General features: G+C 36.9%; 1 protein-coding gene across 5 annotated transcripts in view; it reads left to right on the top strand.

Moving 5' to 3' along the window:
- Nucleotides 1-19,252, top strand: part of LOC126162203 (maestro heat-like repeat-containing protein family member 1) — a 275,479-nt gene extending 256,227 nt beyond the window's left edge. For 4 of the 5 annotated variants that reach the window (XM_049918545.1, XM_049918542.1, XM_049918543.1 and 1 more), the window contains exon 30: nt 18,421-19,252. The gene's annotated coding sequence lies outside the window, so the exon portion shown is untranslated. Of the gene's footprint in view, nt 1-6,974; nt 7,023-18,420 lie in introns of all 5 variants that reach the window. The other variant, XR_007535034.1, reaches the window with a different exon arrangement.
- The last annotated feature ends 5,083 nt before the right edge of the window (nt 19,253-24,335 follow it).

Below are 24,335 nucleotides of genomic sequence, written 5' to 3'. Positions count from 1 at the left end.
CATCAGATCAGACACAGCCAGATTGAAAAGCAGCACTGTCCATAATTTGTGGGGTCAACAAATTTTACCAATGACAGTATGGAATTGGGTTTGAACTGATCACAGGTCACAAACCTTTGGTTTCAAGCACACAGCTGTCAGTTATGACTGTTCAGAGACTACGAAGATGGACAACCCCATTGATGGTATACAACTATGAAATCAGGTAAGGTATCACAGAAAAACATGCCACTACTGATGCAGTTTCAAGTTTGCTTGCCAGTCCATATGATAGATTTAACATGTTTGAAGACTGCTGCTTGCAACTTATTTCCATTTGATCACAGAAAACTTGAGAAGCCACGAGAAGATTTACTACCAAAATGATTCTACATTATTTAAAAATGAATGGCCAAACTATTTGCCAAAGAGCAAAAAATGTTCGCAGTCCTATTTTAATAGGACTGCCATCAGCACCAATCATGATTTATTACTTCTGCAGACATATTTCATAAGGGTTACTATACCCATTACTTGCCAAAGGAAAATTTTATTAACTTACAAAACCTAACATGGTGTTCACTTCAGAAACCATTAAGTAGAAGTGTGAGGGTGCTCAACCTGGTATCTATAGATCACTTCAGAGAAAGTTTAGGAAATTTAAACTGGGAAGATGTATATAATGAGTCAAATGCTAATGATAAATGCAGCATATTTCTTGATAAATTTATATCCCTTTTTGAACAGTGTTTTCCAAAGAAAATTACTAAATGTAACACCACAAACTTTTCAAAGAAACCTTGCATTACTACAGGTATTAAAGTGTCTTCAGAATGAAAAAGAAAACTGAATGAGACGGCAAGAACTAGTAAAGATTCATAAGTAGTTTTATTCTATAAAAATTATTGTAACATACTGAGAAAAGTTGTAAGGAAATCAAGAAATATGTATGTTAGAGAAGAAATTAACAACTCCAGCAATAAAATCAAATCTATATGGAATGTTGTTAGAAGGGAGACAGGAAAAGTAACCACTGGGGTAGGTAGTATTACTGTTAACAAGAATGAGACCTTCTTAAGTGTAGGAGAAAAAATTGGTGACAATAGTTGAAAAAAAAAAAAACAGGCAATACATGGAAGAGTCAGTTTTGAAAAATTTTGTCAGATTAAGTTTCACCTAACAACCTCTTGTGAAATAAGGAATATTATTAAATCTTTGAAAAATAAATGTTCTGTTGGAGTAGATGACATCTCTAACAAGTTATTTAAACAATGTGGAACAATTACAGCTGATGTTTTGAGTCACATATGTAATGCATCACTGACTCAGGGTATTTTTCCAGACCGGTTAAATTATGCCATTGTCAGGCCTCTCTACCAAAAGGGGGAAACCACAGATGTCAATAATTAATGGCCAGTATCCTTGCTTACTGCATTTTCAAAAATCTTTGAGAAAGTAATGTACTCAATAGTGGTTAGCCATCTCAATAGTAATGAGATACTTAGTAAATCACAGTTCGGATTTCAGAAATGCTGTTCCACTGAGACAGCAATATACAATTTCACTGTCAACATAATAGAGTCTTTAAATAGTAAAATGTCACCAATAGGAATATTCTGCGACTTAACCAAAGCATTTGTTTGTGTGAACCATGACATTGTTACAGAAATTACAATTCTATGGTATAAATGGAACAGCATATGAGTAGTTTAAGTCATATCTACAGAACAGAAAGCAAAAAGTCTCTTTATATGCTTCAAGTGATTCAAAGGAGTTTGCCACTTCATCTAACTGTGCTGAAATTACATTAGGTGTTCCAAGGTTCGATCATGGGTCCCCTCCTGTTCTTGATATATGTGAATGACCTCCCTTCTTATGTGAAACAAGATGCTGAACTGACACTTTTGCTGATGATACAAGCATAAGTCTTAATCCAGTAAAAGAGAGTCCGATAGAAAATTATACAAATAAGGTCTTTGGAAAAGTTATTAATTGCTTTTCTGCGAATGGGCTTGCTCTGAACTTTGAAAAAACACAGTACATCCAATTTTCTGCTGCAAAAAGTATAATTCCTTCAGTAAACATAACACATCAGAGGAAGTCAGTAGCCAGGGTAGAGCATACTAAGTTTTTGGGTGTAAATATAGATGAGAATCTTAATTGGAAAATTCATATTTTGGATCTCCTAAAGTGACTAGGTTCAGCAATTTTTGCAATCAGAATAATTGCCAATTTTGAGGCTGTAAAAATTAGTAAGCTAACACTTACGCAAAAGTTATTCACTGGTCAAAAGAAATTAGTTAGAATAATGTGTGGGGTTCATAGTCACACATCTTGTAGGCATCTGTTTAAGAGGTTAGGAATCCTTACAACTGCTTCACAGAACATTTACTCAGTAATTAAATTTTTTCTCAACAACATGGACCAATTTAAAATCAACAGCGACATTCATGATTACAATACCAGAAAAAAGAAAGACCTACACTATCATGTACTTAACCTATCTTTGGCACAGAAAGGGGTAAATTATGCTGCTATAAAACTTTTTGATAAATTACCAGATGAAATAAAATGTCTGACAGATAGCAGTAATAGTTTCAAAAACAAATTGAAATCATACCCCTTGACTACTCCTTCGATACCATAGATGAATTCTTGAATATGAGTAAATAAATCTGGAGATATAATATAGGCATATGTTGTGCCATTTAAGGGAATGGGACAGATAATATAAATATTTAGGTATAACACTGTAATGTAACAAAAAAGAAAAAGAAAAAAGAACCAGTAAATACACAGGTTGAAGGGCATGTACCAAACTTAGATCAACAAATTTTGTTCTGTTATCTGCAATTATGGTTTTGAGGATTCCTTTTAATTTTTTACATTACTAACAAAAAATATATTAACAGAGATGATGGTAATGTGTGGTATGATGCTGGTATCATTCAGTTACTAATCTTGAAAAATGGTGAAATATACATGTTAGAAAATATTTCATTATGGTTAAAATGAGTGAAAAACACACAATCATTGGCCTTGTCATCAACAGCAGTGGACTTAGGAATCTATTGTAAATTAAAGGCAGTCCCAGTCTTCTCAACATATTAGTCGTCAGCTTTATACAATCATTTTTATCCTATCTGTTTCTTTATGACATTTATACATATTCCTTTTGACCATCTTAATAGTTATATATCATTATAAATTCCACAAAGAATGTTGTTAGTATATATTTTGTAAGTTCATCATGTGTACCCATGAAGTCTCTGCTTTAGTTTCAACACAACCATTATGACAACCTCAGTATCCACTTTTTTGCTGCTTGTGTATTATACTGGGTGTATATAAAGTCCAGGAACACTTTCAATTATTTATTGCACAAGAACTAAACATTGTACAGATGTCATACATATTGCATTTCGAAGAGAAACTCTGAAAGAGTTTTTTTACATTCAATATGCAAACCATGAGTGACCTGGCTGACATCAATACGGTAATCAAATACTTGCCATACCCGTCCCTGCATGGCATCGTCGACTGTGGCAGTTGCTTCCTGTATTCTGTCCCAGGGCTCTGCTACGTCACATGGTAGAGGCGGTGCATACACCAGATCTTTAATGTGTCCCCACAGAAATAAGTCACACAGGGTGAGATCTGGTGTTTTTGTCAAATTCCAACACACAGAATGCTCGCTCCGCATCTAAACACACCATGTTTCCAACTAGCACTGACTATTGACAATTTACCAAACTGTACTGTGGCATCTCTTCAGAATGACATATGTATGATATCTGTACAATATTTGGTTCTTGTGCAATAAGTAATTGAAAGTGTTCCCAGACTTTCTGTACACCCTGTATTTCTTTACTTTTATTTTGTATAACATGTTTCTTCCTAAGTTCAAAGACCTAGTTTTATAGGTTATCCTTTAGTCAGGTCCAGTCTTCTTTTAGTGTCAGGCTTGGGATAAAATTCTGTTCCAGGTAAACATGCAGTTATGGTGTGTGCAGCTTTTCCATTGTTCTTCTGTTGGTAACATTTTTTGTGATGATTAATGGGAAGTGAACACAAGCAGTCATTAATCAGATGTGGGTAGCCAGTCATATTACGCGTTTGTAATTTTCTATGCTTTGTGACTGAAAGTAGATAGTATTTTGTTTCACTTGCAGCAATTTAAGTTTGAAAATACTATTTGTAACAACCAATATTATAAATATCATTGCTGCTCATTGCACTTACAGTAATTTCAGCTGTGCAATGTTTGAGTGATAACTCACTACCATATACCATCAACCAATTGGCTACAACTAGTGACAGTGAAATGCCAACAGAAGCACATGCGAAAGAGTCACAGACACCATTAGGTGCACTTCAGCCCAGGTCTAAAATGAATATTTTATTTAACAGCCAATCAAATTAGTATACAGTCAGTTGATTTGCCTAAAGAAGAATCCCATGTTATCTTTAAATTCCCTTTTTATTTAGCATTCAGTAGCCCATGTTTAATCAAGACACAGTACTTCATTTCTTTCATAATGTATGTGCTTGCAAAGCTGTCAGTTCTTGTCTTAAAACATGAGTTTCTTTCAAAGCATTGAATGTAGTAATTTTAATACTGTAATGTAGATTCTTTGGTGTTCTAATTCTGGAACATTCTTGGGAATTCCTGTAAAGCCTTCTCCTGTATAATGATCAGCAGCCTACATCCATGATTTGCTATCTGCTGAGACAGTAGCATCAAGTTGTCTCCATAAGCTACAAGCCCTCACCTGCCCTTGGAAGGACTCTGAACAAAACAAAAGAAGAAACATTAACAATTAATATATAGAGTGGTTGTAATTAAATGTTTGCTACATGAGAGGCCCCATGGAAAAAAAGTGTGATCGTAGGACAATGAAACTTTGTGCAAACATGTGTAAGGAAATGTGGATGAGAAGTAATGAATAAAAAACCATTGAAAGAAACAAATTTTAATTTCCACATGAAAGGGTAACATTTATTTACTGCATATCATGTTAACATTACCAGTTACAAATGTTGCTCAATGTTACAAGCATCTACAACCGTGAGTAATGTGAAATTTGTACAGTTGCATTTCACAATTGTTTGCAGTACTATTTGAATGGTGGTTCATGGAATATTCGGCTATTGTGACACAATATGTGCTAAATGAGCATGAGGAGCACTGTATTATTTTCAAGGAACAGACGAGGTTCTTGGAATTATGGACTAAAAGTTTACTTATCTGCAGCATCTGATTGTCGTGATTCAAAACTTAAGCTGTAGTGCAGATCACCGAGAAACAGAGATGGTTTGTCTGCTCCAGTTGTTCAGAGCTTCTGTATTATCCCTGCTGTCATGAGGCCATCATATTTTAAAAGATGCAGTCAGCCATGAATGCACTGTGTTGTTGTCCACTAGAGAATTTGTGATCAGCTGCATTTTCAGCCTCTGCAGTGTGTCTGATGTGCTATAGTTTTACATAAGAGTGTTTCTTCTCGAAGTGCAGAAAGTGTACATAATATACATTCTGATACATAACATACCTCATTGCATGTAATGCATTGCATTGGCATTTACTCAGTGAGGAGGAATTTAAATTATTTTTCAACAGGTGTGCCAAATGTGTGGTTTTTTTCCCTTCCTTTTCCCCCTCCCTACTGAAGTCAGAATTGAAAGTCTCCTCAGCTCTGTAAGAGACCAGGAAATGTATAAATAATGCACTCCCTATCTAATTTTTAAGTGTACATTTTAGGTATTTTAGATGCAGCAGAGTATTTTTATATAGTATATGATGACCGTTCAGAGTAAGGCGAATCATTGTGTTCCGAAATTTGTCCTGTCTTCTGGATTCAACTTTCTGACAAATCTACAGTAGTTAGCACCAACTATATGAACAGGGGTAATATAAATGATCAATTTGTTTTCAAAGCACTGTATTTTTTTGAAGTATTACATGTAAAAAATATGATCAATGAATGGATTGAACTGTACACTCGCCAAGTTTTAATGTTGTGCTCCGCAAATAGTCAAAGAGTGCCCCTCAGGGTTGCTAAGTTTGTTACACATTCAGCATACCCACCTGCTGTGACCTGCATTACCTTAGTTTTCTAGAAAAGCTGCAGGGAATGTTAAGTGAAGAAACAAACGTATGTATATAATCAGCCACTTAGTATCCTTAACTAGATAGAGGGCTTCTCTGATTTATCCATTGCCTTGGTTACTTGTCCGATCCACATACCGTTATTTCCACTACAATTGTAATTACTATATATCTTCCACTCAAGTCTGTTCCTTGACCCATTTTATGTTTTCCCATCTCTCCAAGTAATTGTCAATATGCATTGCAGAGGAAACAGTTTCTGAATAGTTTTTCCATTAAACATCTTTCACTATCAGAGATAGTGGTGGTAAAACAAAATGATTCTAAGCTTTCCTTTTTCATATACCTTCGAAGCTTATTTTTCAAAACACTGTTTACTTTCACTGAAGACTGAAGGTCATATTTACTGTTCTGTTTTATTCCTTAATATTGAACATAAAGTTGGTGTCTTTGGATGTATTGAATTCAAAAACTGATCAATTGTTTCTATGACTTCATTGTTAGTTTGCACTAGTTTCTTTTCAGTATATTAGTTTATCTTACTGTAGTTGATTTGCAAACCTACCTGCAAACTTACTTTATTGAGGTCCCCCATTAATTGTTGATGTTTATCTTTACTAGAGGACAACGAACAATACCAATGGCAAAATGAAGAAGACTCCTATATGTTCCATTAACATGTATTGCATCTTTGTTTTCCCATTTCAGGAATCTGAAATATTCCTGTGGGACTGCTGAGAATAGTTTCAATTATGTGAAATCTACTTGTCCTACTCTTTTCAATTCTAAATTCCTTAATATATTGAAATATCTATTCATATTATAAATTACAGTACCCAGCTGTGTTTTTCCATCTCTATGTGAAGGCTAATTTACTCAACTGTTGCAGGACTTTTGATACAGTTTTCACTGACAAGTAGACTGATTCATGAGGAAGGTTTGTGCATATAATTTATTACTGCTTTAGTAGACAAGCTGTTTAGCTGTAGCTATTTAGTGACCTGTGCAGAGCCGGGGTAGGTTGCTAGTTCACTGATAAAGCCACTGCTCTTTACTGATTAAAATATGCTTTTGTTTGTAATTAGTAATAATTTTAGTTGGAAACTACACAAAGTAGGCTGATAGGTGTATAGCTTTTTACCTCTTGACAGTCTCTCTTCTTGTGTAGTAGACTAATTAAAGCATTGATCTAGTTTTTTAAAATTGTCTTCCTCTGCAACCATTATATACACAATTTGCAAGTTCGTTTGTTCAATTCAGCAAACGTTGCTGAAACATTTTGGATATTCACTGGGACAGTCTAGAAGCTAAAGCTCCTAACAAAGATAAGGTCTGTTTTTGTGTGTCTGTGAGCGTATAAACTGTGGCAGGAGATTAGAGTGACAGGTTTGCGCCACAGAGGACGTGGCTGGCGGCTGCTGTTGGGCCGTGGCGAGCAGCTAGTGTGTACGCAGCATTGGAAAAACCCAGGTGGATGCTTGGCAGGGGCACATATGGCCGTGTTTGGGCTCTTGGAGAAATTTATATGCCACAGAAAAATTTATAAAAACACAACTAAGAGTAACACAGAGGTGTGAGTTGGCACTAATGGCAAGAAAAATATGTAAAGCTAAATTATCTAGATGCGCCACAAAAATATATAATAGTTTAAAAGTTATTGTTGTCTTAAAAATTGTAAATTTATTAAAGTTCAAAAGCTAATATCTCGGCAATGCTCTGGCCGATTAAGGTGAACAAAGTGTCTACGGATGCGGCTAGTAGAGCTGCATCAAGCAATCATAGCCAATTTAGCAACACATGTACCAACATCGCTACATACATACATGTCCCCGAAGGTGGCTACCAACCCACTACTACCCATAGATGGGCGCCATGTCCAGCTCTTAGCCTCGTCAAACTCTATTGTCCTCAACGATGGCTGCCCTATCCACCCTTGAAAAGACTGTATAACTCAAAACAATGTTTGAAAAAAATTACAAATATTGTAAAACTAAATACAAAAACACATATGATATATTGAAAAATATGGAAATTTTCCAGGCAATAACAATTTAAAGTCCAATTTTTTGTATCTGCTACTGTTTTTTTCACAAACAATGGTCTTGTAGCATGATATTGGTTTTCCCAGATTTTTGGTACTTCACATAAATAAATACAAAAACATACTTAATTACTCATCTACCTCTTTAAACTTTACTGCCGCTAGTTTTGTCTCTTTAAATTCATTTATTACCAAAAACACAGTTTCACTCAGTTGAATCCCTTATTCCGACCTGTCATTCAAAATTGGTACATGTTTTGCTAAATTGGCTATGATTGCTTGATTCAGCTCTCCTAGCCGCATCCGTCGACACTTTGTTTATATTAATTGGCCAGAGCATTGCCAAGATATTAGCTTTTGAACTTGAATAAATTTACAATTTTTAAGACAACAGTAACTTTTAAACTATTATATATTTTTGTGGCGCGTCTAGGTAAGTTAGCTTTACATGTTTTTCTGTCCAGGAGTGCCAACTTGTTCCTTCGTGTCACTCTTAGTTCTGTTTTTATTAATTTTTCTGTGGCATATAGATTTCTCCAAGAGCCCAAACATGGCCATATGTGCCCCTGCCAAGCATCCACTTGGGTTTTTCCAACATCACGTACATGCTAGGCGCTCGCCATGGCCCCGTAGCAACCACCAGCCATGTCCTCTGCAGTGGGAAACTGCCGCTCTAATCTCCTGCCACAGTGTACAACTCACAGTATACAAGTAACATGTTTTATATCATCTTACGTGCCTGTGTGGAAGTCTTTCAACCTTTGTTGTAACAATGATCTTACAAGGAAACATCACCAACCTGACCTCACATTTTAAGGATAAAAAAAGCACACTTGCAAGATGTCAGCCCCAGTAATCGATCCCACAGGAAAATTTGTGCCATAATTCTGATAGTACACAGTTATAGTCCTCTGAAGTTACAACTTTTAAACTTTTAAGCGTGTTGGTCGTTCGTCACTCGCTTCATGCCACTACAGCCACCTAATGCCTGGGCATGACATACTGTACAGCACAGTGAGTAAGAGGTTTGTGAATTACTGTTTTGACACTGGTAACATGCTTTGATAATTTTGCACATTTTCTGAAGTGTAACTGGTGCCAGAGTTCTCATTACTTTGAACATTTTTTTGTTGTGATTCACAAGTCTGGTGTATACGACCCAGGACAACCTGGAGTTTCAGGAAAAACCAAGAATTGTTTCATCTGGGAGAAAACCGGGATCAACTCAGGAATTTCTTAGAATTCTGGGAATTTTCCATTGTTTTAGTTGCCAGTTAAATTTTTGTAATTTTGACTGGTAAAGACCATTACTCTAACAAAGGATATTACTGTATTTCACTACTGCAGAATAATACTGCAGCAATAAAACATGAATGAGAGGAGGAAAAAAAAGAAAAAGAAAATAAAACTTAAGTTGCAGAGGATATGCGCCATATACAACAACAACAACAACAACAACAACAACAACAACAACAACACACAGTGCTCATACAAGCGTCTGCCAACGGCAGTGTGTCAAAGGTCTTAGGAAGGCTATGCAATGCTTCATAACAACAAACTGCCTCCGATGAGCATGACATCACAACTGTTTACATCAGATTCGTTTGAGCAGTTGTGAGCAAGCTCATGTGCATGCGCAGTTGAGTCATGTATGAGTAGTACCTTTTCCCAATTATGACTATAAAAGAGTGGCTGTTAACTATACAAGCAGTAGCAGCAAGCAGCCAGCTGCTACCTGACAAAATTTTACTGCCGCACCCAAGGTGCCAGATTCATGCGTGCACAATAGGATTTGATCTAGAGGTCGGGGGGTAACCTGGGTATCTGTCCCAGGCGGCGATTCATATTCTTGAGGAAAAAAACCTTGTTTCACAAAGTGCCTAGCATCCAGTGCACATTGGTTTATCGATTATTCATATTATTTTAAAATGTATCCATGTTCATTTTTGAACATTTTTGAGCACATTCTAAGTTGATTTCTCAATGAATCACATGTTGATTTTTGAATGCGTGCATAGTGTACATGATGTCTCTGCCAGGGGAATCTCCATCAAATCTAGAAATAACTCTTCCTGCAGACAAAAGGGGGCAGGGCTATACAAGTTGAGCAGAATAAAGCTCAACGGGTGAATGCCAGTCGCTGTTTATGTGGTTGACTGGATTTGTGAATGATCAGTGTTGTTATAATTACTAATGAAATCCATAGATTCAGACTACCAGAGTGGAAATAAATGACAAACATGAATAACAGGTAAGAAAGATTATGTATTGCTTTCTTGGTATATCCAAGAAAATAAAATTTTGACAAAATTTTTGGCCAGGCTGTTACACTAGTAAGGGCCAGTTTTACAGTCCCCGGCTAGCAGCCACTTTAGTTTTATTCTGGAAGTAGAGCAGAAAAGGCATTGTACAAACATGTAATAAAGCCTAACAGGAGAATAAACACAAGGTAACTAAACCGTGGATTGTGGCAGAGTTAGTGAAGTTAACCAGAGAATAAGTCTTGACACTTGCAGGAATAGTTACAGAATTAGTGATGAGAAGATTGTTTGTTAGAATGAGGAAGGAGAAGAAACAGGGACATCACACAAATTGCAGAAGAATATGACGATTCCAAATTTATATAAAAATTTCGTACTACTACTTTCAAATCTCGTGCTTCAGAAGCTGGAGCGTATGAATGAAATGTGAAACTGTTTCCTAACATAAAACGTTTTGCTTGTAGTTGGCCCAATAGGCATTTGATATTGGTACATAGTGAATTATATTTTGTAGTGTTATAAAAATTACCATTCGTGCCAAAACAGTCTCGTTTATTTGGTGTGTGTTAAAATTGCTGCAATATTAGGGAGGCCTATTTCATTTTATCTAGCAGACAGTGACAATATACACTTAATCAGATTGAGAAACCACACCAGTCTTGGGTACTATTTGTATTAACAGCTTTTTCAGTACTAGGCAATAACATTTAGTTTTTTTATGTAGCAAAACGTTTGACGAACTTTGATTAGATAAGAAAGGAAAGCATGCCATGTAAAGCTGTAGCAAAATTAGAGAGAAAAAATGCTAGGACTTAATGATTGAAGAAATGTGTACTGTCTTGCTTGTCTCTTGTCTTTACTGGTTTTATGTATCTTATATTTAATTGTATGTCACACAAAACAGCAAGTTAGTAGCTAATAGGCAAAGAAGAGTGCACATTTTCTGAAGAGTTCTTGTTCTCCCAGTTACAAAAAATCCCATCCAGTATTAATTGCGAGGGACTTTTTGTTAAAGAGGAAGGGAGAGGCACCACAGGACACTTTAATTTAACTTCCACTGTCCTGAATATAGTTTGATGGCGTCCATTACAAAATATTACACATCTTAAATTTCCTCAAACACACATGTTTTATGTATCAGACTCTTCAGAAAGAGGTCCCCCCCCCCCCCCTCCATCCTACCTCAAACACTCGAGCGGATGGGGGGGGGGGGGGGGAGGACGCCTCTATCTAGTATTGCCCCATTTCGAAAATATCATTGATCCGGGGCTAGGACAGAACAGTTTGCGTTGTAGTGGGGAAGTGAATAGTCTCCATGCGACACGTGTTTACGTTTAGTGATTTTGCTGTTTCCTCTTCGTTTATTGCTCTCACGTCAAATGAAAACAAAACAGATTTCTGTGTCCGGGAGCTATTGAGTGAATTACAATACATTCACATAATTACAGAAGGCTAAAATATGTTTTTATTTTTACCTTTCTGACCATCAAACATTAATCGCCTTGCAGAACAATGAAGTTATTTTTGTCAATTTGTTAAAGAAATTTGGTGTTTATTAATATTTTCTGCCGAGTCTGTCAGTTTATTTGAAATTTAGTGTTTAATTCTACACTATTGGCAAGTTTCAACTGTTTGGTGTAGTTCAAGTGCACGTTTTCATCTTCTAGCACGTGTGGCATTATGCCATAATAAAGAATCAAACATGAGATAATACAGTACTGGTACTCCAAAAAAATTTACATCCGAATCTAGACATATGAATGTGCACTTTAAGTTGAATTATGCATTTTAATATGGTTCATGAAATACCGATGCTCTTGGAGTATCCTCTGATGTATTGTTTATTTTATGTCATAATGTAAGATCTTTTAATGTTTTACTCTTAGGAACATAAGGGCTTCCTGCATTTTCATAGCTGCGCAAGCGCGGTGACACCTATTATCTGGACCTCTGTGACAACTGCTGAAATGAACCTATTTCTAACATGTCGCAGGAAAATATTGCAAATAGTTGTTTGAAAAGCGGTACTTTCAATGTAAATTTCCTTTCACACAAAATGAACCATGTGCAAGAATGTAGTCAACACTCTGATTACGTCCATATAGAAGAATTTCAAGTCCAGAAGATCAGACACTTACGTTGTCATTAAAAATTTTGCTGACACATTTGTGTGATGTATCTTAAAGTGTAACATACACAAAAAAGATCAACACTATATGTGAAAGTGTTGCTTCTTGCTTTTCCTATTTGTGTGTTCATGCTACTTAATAATGATGTTGCTGTTGGCTGACTTACATCACGTGTCCTATGCTCTGAATATCCACTGTCATTGACTAGTGAGACCACGTGACATGAGCTATGACTGGCTTACAAAAGCACATCGCAATCTCGATTTCAATGCTTCGGAAAGTAACATGTGGTGTTTAGTGGAATTCGAATTTATACTTTTGTAATATGAAAATATGCAATGTACATGTTGCTGTACATCAGATATCTTTCCAAAACGTGTTTTTTCCCCTGAGTTTCATTTTCTAAAGTGCACTGAAATTCTACGCCAGTGTACAAAACCATAACCATTCAAAGGAGTGATAAGTTATACAGTTTTGAGGGAAAGTATACTGTCACTTAACATGGAAAAAATGTATTTTCACACTGGAGAAAGTGTATTTTTAACCAGGAAATCCAAGAAAAATTGGGGAATTTTCCCCTTTGTCCGTGTATACACTGTGCAAGTGTAAATGAATGAAATGGAGTTAGTGTGTCATTAAACAATTAGAGAAGTTCTGTTTGGTTATTAACATCACTGTTGTGTATTATTTTTTTTTTTTTTTTTTTGGTATTAGAACTAGCATTATTAAAGTGATGAACATTTGCAGGAGATTTGCAAATCTTTAGCATGTTTTGCATTATTAAGCTGTTAATCATAAATCATTAACTTCATCTTATAATAACTGCCCAGTTGCTTAGGTTTATTCATTGACATTTTGAGATGTATATATAGCTGCAGAATATTGTTACAAGATTGTTGTTAATATAATATTGAATGTGTATGTGTGTGAAGTTGACATATTACACATTCCTATTACTTACTATTTTTGCATAGAATAATGTGTTCTCGTACAAGACTTCGACGCTTCCCCCTTGTCCCTTCTCTTCTCTTCCTACACAGTCAACATCCCACACTTAGGAGGGCTCTGGTTGTCTCCATTGTACAGTACTTTGTGGTCAGGCATTAGGCGGCTGCAGCGGGGCGGAGCGAGTGATAAACAACCAGTGCTTGCTAAACCTTAAAAGCTGTACTTTCAGAAGGTCATAACTGTGTGCTGTCAGAATGGTCCAAATTTTCAAGAGGGGCTCATTTCTGGAGCAGATACCTTGTATGTGTGCCTTTTTCTCCTTAAAATATGATCTTAAGTTGGTGATGTTTCCTTGTTAATGGTGACTGAGACAGCACCGGAATAATTAGATCAGTGATTCTTATCACTCCTAACTTGCTAACCCCCCACTTGGCTGAAATCACAACTGTTTGTCAATTAATTTTTTTTTTAATTTTGACATAATCTAACTAGCTCATCTTTAATTTTTAAACTTATTTATCTTGTAGAACTGAGGATGGCTGATACCAGCCAAAACCAGATATTTTGTTTCAAATTATATTGTAACTGTGGCAGACAATTAATTATTTTCACAACAAATAGTAATGTGCATCTCCAGCTCAACTAAAAAGTCGTTCTTTCCGTAACTCTCAGTAAGCAAACAAGTGTTATAAATAAAACTTCCTGATGGAATAAAATAATGTGCAGGACCAGGATTCAAACCTAGAACCTAACCCAAGTTAGAGTCCCAGTCTGATACACAGTTTTAATCCACCAGGAAGCTTCAGATTAGTGCACAGCCCACTGCAGAATGCAGATTCATTCTGGAAAGTTTGATAACAGTGTCATCTACAAACTTAAGATGTTTCAGCTGTGGCATATTCCTCCTCCACCCCAATGGGGTCTAAAAATTTGTTCTATGGTTACGTAAATTATCAGTTCGTCTTCTTACTTCATTCTCTTTCCAGTTCTCTCTCTATTTTCTCTGTCAATCAAATTAGAGTTCTGATACTATTACCGATGTGCCTTAATAAACTGAGATTTGAAATCTTATCTTACAGCTGCTGTTCTTACAAGGTTTTTTTCCAAAAATATTTGGAAAGCTTAATTGAAAATCTATAAAATCAGCACAAGTAGGTTGCTCATATCGATCACTTCTGCCTGAATCCTCATTTACATCTTGTAGGCTGCTTTTGCATTAAATATCAGTTTTTAGTACTTGGTGAAAATATCAAGCCACAAGTGGCCAAAAGGATGTAACAGCTCACCTTGTCGTAAAGTTTCATCAGCAGCTGCCATATTCACACTCTTCTATTGAAGTTTACTTTTATAACAATTTGGACCACTCATTGGTCATCAACCAGTGAAGTTAAGTATCAGAAATGCCTTTGAGTTCCTTCATAATGCAGTGTTTTAACATGTATCAAATTAATACAGTGATAAAAAATGTGGTGTGCAACAAGGTAGAACTGAGTAGTATGAGATAGTAGATGATGAAATAGTAGATAAGAAATAGGATGTGAAAGGGCAGAGTTAGATGGGATAATTAGTGTTGACATCAGAAAGATTGACACTATAAGCTTTGTTGCAGGACAGTCCACATCTGCACAGAATATACCAGCTTTTAATTCAGGAACAGGAAGTGAGTGTCATTAGGAAGTTAAAGTAGTAGTACAAGGTTGTGAATAGCTCTGAAACTATTTATGTTCTGCTGACCAGCATGCACTGCCACTGGGGAGTAAAACTTGTTCGTGGTCTACATTTCCATGTTTTCATTCGTGGGCACTGTAAGTTTCAGACAACGCCCACATAAAATTTAAAATTTCTTGCAGTAACTGCAGTTACATTGATTAACATGGGTGTTTTCATATGTGGCCTTGCCTGTGATGGTGTTAAAACATGCCAGTGGTAGGACTGGCTGGATTCATAGTAGCACAGAACACACCTAAATGGCCATGTGCACAGCCATCAAAGCTTTGACCTTGGCCGTAGATGTATAACATGATAACAATGATCTGGATGCCAATGTCTCCCTGAGGGAATCGGCAAATTCAAGAAACAACCCATCCCCCAACTGCAAGCTCTTCCACTTTGACAGAAAATCTGAGAGAGACAGAGAGAGAGAGAGAGAGAGAGAGAGAGAGAGAGAGAGAGAGAGAGAGAGAGAGACCTCACCGCAAAAATGGTGTCCAAAAAATGGTGTCCATACTACAGCAGAACATGAGAGTAAAATTTGGGAACAACAGATACCACTCCTGGGTTCCTTCTCTTTCTGCTCAAGTAGTTTTAGACAGATTAGACAAAGAGGTTCTCCCCGACTTGATTGTGCAGCTAATCCCATCCACTCCTCCTATCTAAAGATTTTAACACACATACACTGAAGATCCAAAGAAACTGGCTCACCCGCCTACTATCATTTAGGGCCCCTGTGAGCGCACAGACGTGCTGCAGCACAATGTGGCATTGACTCGACTAATGTCTGAAGTAGTGCTGGAGGGAACTGACACCATGAGTCCTGCAGGGCTGTCCATAAATCCATGAGAGTATGAGGTGGTGAAGATCTCTTCTGAACAGTGCATTGCAAGGCATTCCAGATACGCTCAATATTGTTCATGTTTGGGGAGTTTGGTGGCCAGCAAAAGTGTTTGAATTCAGAAGAGTGTTCCTGGAACCACTCTATAGCAATTCTGGACATGTGGGATGTCACATTTTCTTGCTAGAATTGCCCAAGTCCATTGGAATATGCAATGGACATGATTGGATATAGGTAATCAGACAGGATGCTTACATACATGTCACGTGTCGGAGTCGTATCTAGACATATCAGGGGTCCCCACACCATTACAGAGCCTTCATCAGCTTGAACAGTGCCATGCTGACATGGAATGTCCATGGATTCATGAGGTAGTCTCCATGCCTGTACACCTCCATCTGCTCGAAACAATTTGAAAAAAGGTTCGTCAGACCAGGCAGCGTGTTTCCAGTCATCAACAGTCCAATGTCATTGTTGATGGGCCCAGGTGAGGTGTAAAGCTTTGTGTCATGCAGCCATCAAGGGTACATGAATGGACCTTCAGCTCCAAAAGCCCATATCAATGATGTTTCATTGAATGGTTTGCACACTGACACTTGTTGATGGCCCAGCATTGAAATCTGCAGCAATTTGAAGAAGGGTTCACATCTGTCATGTTGAACAATTCTCTTTAGTCATCGTTGACCCTTTTTATGCAGAATCTTTTTCCAGCTGCAGCAATGTTGAATATTCGATGTTATACCGGATTCCTGATATTCACGGTATATTCGTGAAATGGTCGTATAGGAAAATCCTCACACATGTTCCAACATTTCTATGGAATCCAAACTGATCTTCCTTGAGGTCAGCTTCTACCAGTTTTTCCATTTGTCTGTAAACAATTAGTGTTAGTATTTTGCAGCCATGACTTATTAAACTGATAGTTTGGTAATTTTCACACCTGTCAACACCTGCTTTTCTTGGGATTGGAATTATATATTCTTCTTGAAGTCTGAGGGTATTTTGCCTGTCTCATACATCTTGCTCACCAGATGGTAGAGTTTTGTCAGGGCTGGCTCTCCCAAAGCTATCAGTAGTTCTAATGGAATGTTATCTACTCCCGGGGCCTTGTTTCGACTTATGTCCTTCACTGCTATGTCAAATTCTTCACGCAGTATCATATCTCCCATTTCATCTTCATCTACATCCTCTTCAATTTCCATAATATCACCCTCAAGTACACTGCTCTTGTATAGACCCTTCCACATTTCTGCTTTCTCTTCTTTGCTTTGAACTGGGTCTCCATCTGACCTTTTGATATTCACACAAATGGCCTCTTTTCTCCAAAGGTCTCTTTAATTTTCCTGTAGGTAGTATCTATCTTACCTTTAGTGATATATGCATCTACATCCCTACATTTGTCCTCTAGTCATCCCTGCTTAGCCATTTTGCACTTCCTGTCAATCTAATTTTGGAGACGTTTGTATTCCTTTTTGCCTACTTCATTTACTGCATTTTTTATTTTCTCCTTTCATCAATTAAGTTCAGTATCTTTTCTGTTACCTAAGGATTCCTACTAGTCCTCAACCTTTTCCCTACTTGATCGTCTGCTGCCTTTACTAATTCATCTCTCAAAGCTACCCATTCTTCTTCTACTGTATTTCTTTCCCCAGTTCTTGTCAATCATTCACTAATGCTTTCTCTGAAAGTCTCTACAATCTCTGGTTCTTTCAGTTTATCCAGATCCCATCTCCTTAATTCCCACCTCTCTGCAGTTTCTTCAGTTTTAATCTGCAGTTCGTAACCAATAGATTCAATAGATTATGGTCATAAGAGTCCACATGCACCCCTGGAAATGTCTTACAATTTAAAACCTGGTTCCTAGAGAGAGAGAGAGAGAGAGAGAGAGAGAGAGAGAGAGAGAGAATATGTATTGGCACAAAAGCTAGTAATGTCTCCATGATGGTATATGTTTCTAGCATTTGTGCTATATTGTGAGTAGCAACTTCCCTTCTCATAATATTGTTAAACTATGCTACATGTAAGAAGCAGTTTTTCCTTATTGTTTATAAAAACCCAAAAAACCCAAGCTGCTTAAACAGTTTGACAGGCAAGTTCAGGTTTCACTTACCGCTTATCTTGGATTCGCCTTACTGGCAATTAGGAAATTGGTAAACCTATCGTCCATTTGATGTTTTTGTGTGTCGTAATCACATTTTCCATTTTACATGGTAGTCAGTAGTCTGACTCTTCTTATCCACCAACAATTACCATTACACTTCTCCAGAATATGCACTTTTCCACATTATTGGCTTGTTAGATATAGAAGTAATTTTGTAGTTGATCTGTCCTTCTATTAAATTAACTTGATCACTTTCTGCTCTATGATAGAAAAAATTTGGAACATCTTAGTGCTGTTGTTACAGGGGTCCTTGAGAATGGAGAGCCAGTGGACAGCATGTATTCTATCAAGACAAGACAGTATACAGTGTCTGACGGTATTGTTCAAGTGGTTGTACTGGAATGTACAGCACTTTGTCATCCTGAAACTGAGTACAAACTACATGACAGACTGAATATATGTTGTTATTTTTCTGTATGAAAATAATTTAACTTAAATAGTATCCCACTCTGTGTTGCAAATTCGAGAGAAAGCAGTTATGTAAATTATTGGGAGATGCGCAATAATCTAGTCATTTATCAACACACAAAATTATTGTACATAATTGATAAAGCAACTCTAGAGGTAAAATATGGGAAAACATTCCTACAGACATTTGCACATACTCTGTCTGTGTGTGTGTGTGTGTGTGTGTGTGTGTGTGTGTGTGTGTGTCAGTCATGTCAAAGTGGTGATGGTACTGGGAGTGTAGCATTGTCTTAAGTGTAAATCTGTGTTTTAATTGTCTATAAAATAGACTTATTAACTTAGTGTCTACAAATTGTTATGCTTTTTGAAAGGTTTATTTCTTAATATTTTAATGTCTAAACAATTGTACAGTATTAATTGTTTTACGTTATAATATTTCTTATCCCTCCTCCACCACAGCAACCCTTAATTCCTCCTCCTCTTGAAGAAAGGTATTTGATGTCAGCAATAAAAAGTTGTATGCCTCATTAACACAAACAAATACTGATGGGAAAGACAAAGTTAAATATTAATTCCATAATTGCTTTACTGCAATTTGGCTTCTGTTGGTATATAAGCTGGCCGTTATGTAAAAAAGACATTCTGTAATAAAATGTTACAAAAAATCAGTGAACATGCTCTTTGTTATTATTTCATATATTCTTAATATATATATATATCTGCTTGTGTCTGTATATGTGTGGATGGATATGTGTGTGTGTGTGTGTGTGTGTGTGTGTGTGTGTGTGTGTGTGCGCGCGAGTGTATACCCGTCTTTTTTTCCCCTAAGGTAAGTCTTTCCGCTCCCGGGACTGGAATGACTCCTTACCCTCTCCCTTAAAACCCACATCCTTTCGTCTTTCCCTCTCCTTCCCTCTTTCCTGATGAGGCAACAGTTGGTTGCGAAAGCTTGAATTTTGTGTGTATATTTGTGTTCGTTTGTGTGTCTGTCGACCTGCCAGCACTTTCATTTGGTAAGTCACATCATCTTTTATATATAGGTAGTTAGATACAATTATATGATCTGATGTAGATTTTAGAATGCTTTTTAGTACATTCGAGTAGAGGTCATGTAATGTTTATGCTTTTTCTTTGTCCAACAGTGCTGCATGGTGAAACAATAAATCAGTGTAAGATTGATATTACGTATGCACTAGCACAGCCCGGCTCGAAGGTTAGTTAATGGCTGTGGTAGATTTCCAAGAGATCTTGCTCAAATCACTTTTTATTTATTTATTGTCATTCAATTAATGTTGTTTTGAGTGTTTACTCAGTTTGGATGATATATGTGTGGTAAGAATGTGAATTGTATTCTCTCATGCAAAGTGATGAAAAAAAGTATGTGCAGTGCGTAAACATTTATATAAAGCATATGGATTTGCCACCCATACTAGGGTGATTCGGCACCAACAGCAATCATCATTAACTTTCAAATAAATACATTAATGGAGGTAACCACCGAGAAATTTCTTGGGACATTTAGCCGAGGTCACTATTATTTGAAAAAGATTACGAAACTGGGAAAAGGGTGTTTATTCACTAATGATCTTCTGGTGCCCAACTTTTGGCCAAAAAACAACCATTGTAAAATCTTTGGTTAGAGTACTTGCTGCTACATTTGTACATTTTAAACTAAAATTTTCAGCTGGACATTTTGAATATTGTGTGTTCAAAATGCAACTTTTCTGGATTTCATGCAAGGTCATAGATGAACTATAGGTCTGGCTAACCTTCATAAGAGATGTTCAACAATCAGCATTGGTAAGTTACAGGCATTTAGATTCTTTAACTTCTTGTGTGGAAATCAAACTATGGCAGGACATATTCTGCAGCTTTCTTCAAAATATAAATTGAAGTCATAAAGTCCTAGACTTACACAGCGCAGCACAGATGATTCTCATCAGATCAGAGCATGAGTTAAAATGTTAATACTGTGCCATTCGCCCTCACATTGCTGATCAGACTCATGTGACTTTCATCGTCCATAATGCCATACTAGTATTAGAAATTTGAAAGTAACTCTGTCTGTTACATTTTCATAACCAAACTGCTGAATCAACTTCAGTGAAATTTGATACGGAGATAGCTTGAATCACAAGGAAGGACACAGGCTACTTTAGAAAGTATGTAGTAAAAGATATTTCTTGATTTGAATAATATTATGTGAATTATTGAAAAATATCTACTCTTCAAAAAAGCTATTTACTCTTTGACTCCGAGCTTTATCATATTTGGGAAGACACTTTTATTCCTTGATATACTCTGCGTAATGTGAGCACTTCACAAACTATGCTTATCCGAACAGCAGCCAGACACATGAGGGCAGCTAACATTATTGTGCATAGCTACAGTAGCTTATCTGCTCACCATCATCATAACAAAACTTATGAGATGTGTGTGTGTGTGTGTGTGTGTGTGTGTGTGTCATTACAGCTGTGTTGTCAGTCATACATTATTGTAAAATTTGAGCATTCAGCCACCACTTGGTGTAGCGGTGGAATATTGCTTGACACATGGATTGGAGATTTTGACATAACTGTTTGGATTCCAAAGAAAAATACTTCAACCCTAATCCATGATACTAATGTGCTGGACACATACTCGTGAGCCAAAACAATTGTTATGAGGCAATTTCTCATGCACCTCCCACACTTCAGTATTATTAGGCTTACCAGATAATAAAGGTAGGTCATCCTATATTTCACTAGCTGTTTGCAGGATTTCTGACTCGACTCAGCTTTCAGTAATTTAAGTGGGGTAGTGGGTAATAATTGCATTCAACCAACTAGAAAACTTGTGAAGCCAGCCTCCACAAGACCATAGAAATTGAAACAATGCCAAAATATGTTTTAAATTTGAAGAGAAAACTTGAACACCTTCAGTTTTCCAGATTTTTATATCCAAAAGTTTTTTTATGGGATGGTGCAACACTGGAATCAATGGGCCATTACTGATGCATAAATCTACCGCTCATCGAACTACAATGCTATCCTGTGCCAAACATCTGGAGTGTAACTCAGTTACAGTAAATGAGTTATGTTGTGCAGAGACATAATGGATATGGATATATGTGGACTTCACAAGAACGAAAGGGTGCAGATGTCACTGTTTCCCATATGTTCCTTTCTTTGCTCATTTTGTGGGAAACCTCCCATTCCTTATTTTATCACTCTACTTGATTTTCAACAATCTTCTGTTGCACCACATCTCAATTCTCGTCTGTTCAGATTTTCACACTGTTCATGACTCTCTACCATATAGCACTGTGCCCCAAATATTCTCAAAAATTTCCTACTCAAATTTAGGCTTATTTTTGATACTCGTAAACTTCTCTTGCTCGGAGTGCCCTCTTTGCCTGTGCTAGTCTGTTTTTTATGTCCTTCTTCCTTCATCCGTCATGGGTTGTTTTGCTTCCAAGGTAGCAGAATTCATCGACTTTGTCATCACCAATTTTCATAACTTTCTCATAATTCTTGCTTGTACTACTCCTCATTACTTTTGTCTTTGATTTACTTTCAGTTCATATTCTGTACTCATTAGACTGTTCGTTCTATTCAATTCATCCTGTAATTCTTCTTCACCTTCACCTTCACCTTCACTGAAGATAGATTTTTTTTCCCCCATTAGGATACCATTGTCGTATCACTGATACTGTTTCACCTTGAATTTTAATCCCACTCTTGAACCTTTCTTTTATTTCAGTCATTGCTTATTCGACGTATAGATTGAACAGTCAGGCCAAAAGACTACATCCCTGTCTTACACCCTTTTTAATCTGAGCCGTGCGGGGTAGCCGCGTAGTCTAAGGCACCTTGTCACGGTCCGCGCAGCTCACCTCTCCCCCTCCCTCCCCGTCAGAGGTTAGAGTCCTCCCTCAGGCATGGTTGTATGTATTGTCCATAGTGTAAGTTAGATTAAGTAGTGCGTAAGCTTAGGGACCGATGACCCCAGTAATTTGGTCCCATAAGACCTTACTAAAAATTTCCAAATTTTAATCTGAACACTTCATTCTTGGTTTTTCAGTCTTATTGTTCCCTCCTGTTTCTTGTACATGTTGTATATTACTCATATTTCATCTTTCCCTATAGCTTATGTCTACTTTTCTCAGAATTTCGAACATCTTGCATCATTTTACATTGTTGGGTGCTTTTCCCAGGTCGACAAATCCTATGAATTTGTCTTGATTTTTCATGAATCTTGCTTCCATGATCAACCACAGTGTCAGAAATGCCTCCCTGGGGCCTTTAACTTTCCTAAAACCAAAGCGATAGTCATCTAACAAATCTTCAATTTTCCTTTCCATTCTTCTATATATTGTTCGTGTCAGCAGCTTGGATGTATGAGCTGTTCAGTGAGGTGTGCAACAGTTCTTGAATTTGTCTGTTCTTGCTGTCTTCAAAATTATGTGGATGATATTTTTATGTTTGTTTGATGGTAAGTAGCCAGTATCGTAGAGCAATGTGAATAGTCGTTCGGTTGCCACTTCCCTCCCCCAATGATTTTAGAAATTCTGATTAAATGTTATCCATCCCTTCTGCCTCATTTGCGCTCAAGACTTCCAGAGCTCTTTTAAATTCTGAATTTAATTCTGTATCCCCTGTGTCTTTCATTTCTTCTTCTACCATGTTGTCATACAAGTCCTTTCCCCTCATATAAGCTTTCAATGTACTCTTTCCACCTGTCTGCCCTCTCCTCTGCATTTAACACAATTAAAAGAGGAATTCTCAGTGCAGTCTTACCCATGCTTTTAATTTCACTGAAGTTTGTTTTTGACTTTGTTTGCTGAGTTAGTCCTCCCAATGATCATTTCTTTTTTGTTTTGTTTGCATCTCTCCTGCAGCCATTTCACCTTGGCTCTCCTGCACTTCTTATTTATTTCATTCCTAAGTGATTTGTAATTGCTCTATTCCTGTCTTTCCCTGAACATTTTTGTACTCAATTCTATCACAGATCAACTGAAGTATTTCATCTGCTACTCAAGGTTTCTTTGGAGCTACCTTCCTTGTATCTGTGTTTGTCTGTCCAGAGCCTGTGATTGCCCTTTCTAGAGATATCCACTCCTGATCAACTGTACTGCCTAGTCTGGCATTCTTTATCACAGTATCAACATCCTTAAGTGAACTTCAAATGCGTCTCACCATTCCTCATTATTTCAATATCACACTTCCTTCCAGACTGATGCTTCCAAATGATTCTCTTAAACTTCAGCCTCCTCTTCATCATGTTACTAAATTCTGATCTGAGTCTATATCTGATTTCGGAATGTCTTGTCTGATCACAATGTAATTCAGCTGGAATTTTCCCATGTCTCCCAGTCTTTTCCAAGTACATGTCCTCCTCTTGTGGTTCTTGAACGAAGTATTCTCTATTACCATCTGAAATTTATTGTAGAATTCAATTGTACTGCAAAGCCCATATTCTCATATAACCCTTTTTTCTGTTCCTTTTCCTACAACTGCATTTCAATCCCCCATGATTGTTAAACCTTCATCTCCCTTTACATTCTGAATTACCTGTTCAATATTCTCATGTACTTTCCGTATCTCTTCATATTCTGCTTGCAGTGTTGGCATGTGTACCTGAATTATTGTTGACAGCATTGGTTTGCTGTCACATCTGAAAACAAGCCAATCACTGAACTGTACACAGCAGCTCACTCTCTGCCCTAATTTCCTTTTTATAATGAATCTTTCTCCCATTACAGCATTTTCT

This window comes from Schistocerca cancellata, chromosome 2, assembly GCF_023864275.1.
Source record: "Schistocerca cancellata isolate TAMUIC-IGC-003103 chromosome 2, iqSchCanc2.1, whole genome shotgun sequence".
Taxonomy (NCBI): Eukaryota; Metazoa; Arthropoda; class Insecta; order Orthoptera; family Acrididae; genus Schistocerca; species Schistocerca cancellata.
The sequence above is the reverse complement of the archived record's forward strand: the minus strand, read 5'-3'. Positions and strand labels throughout refer to the sequence as shown.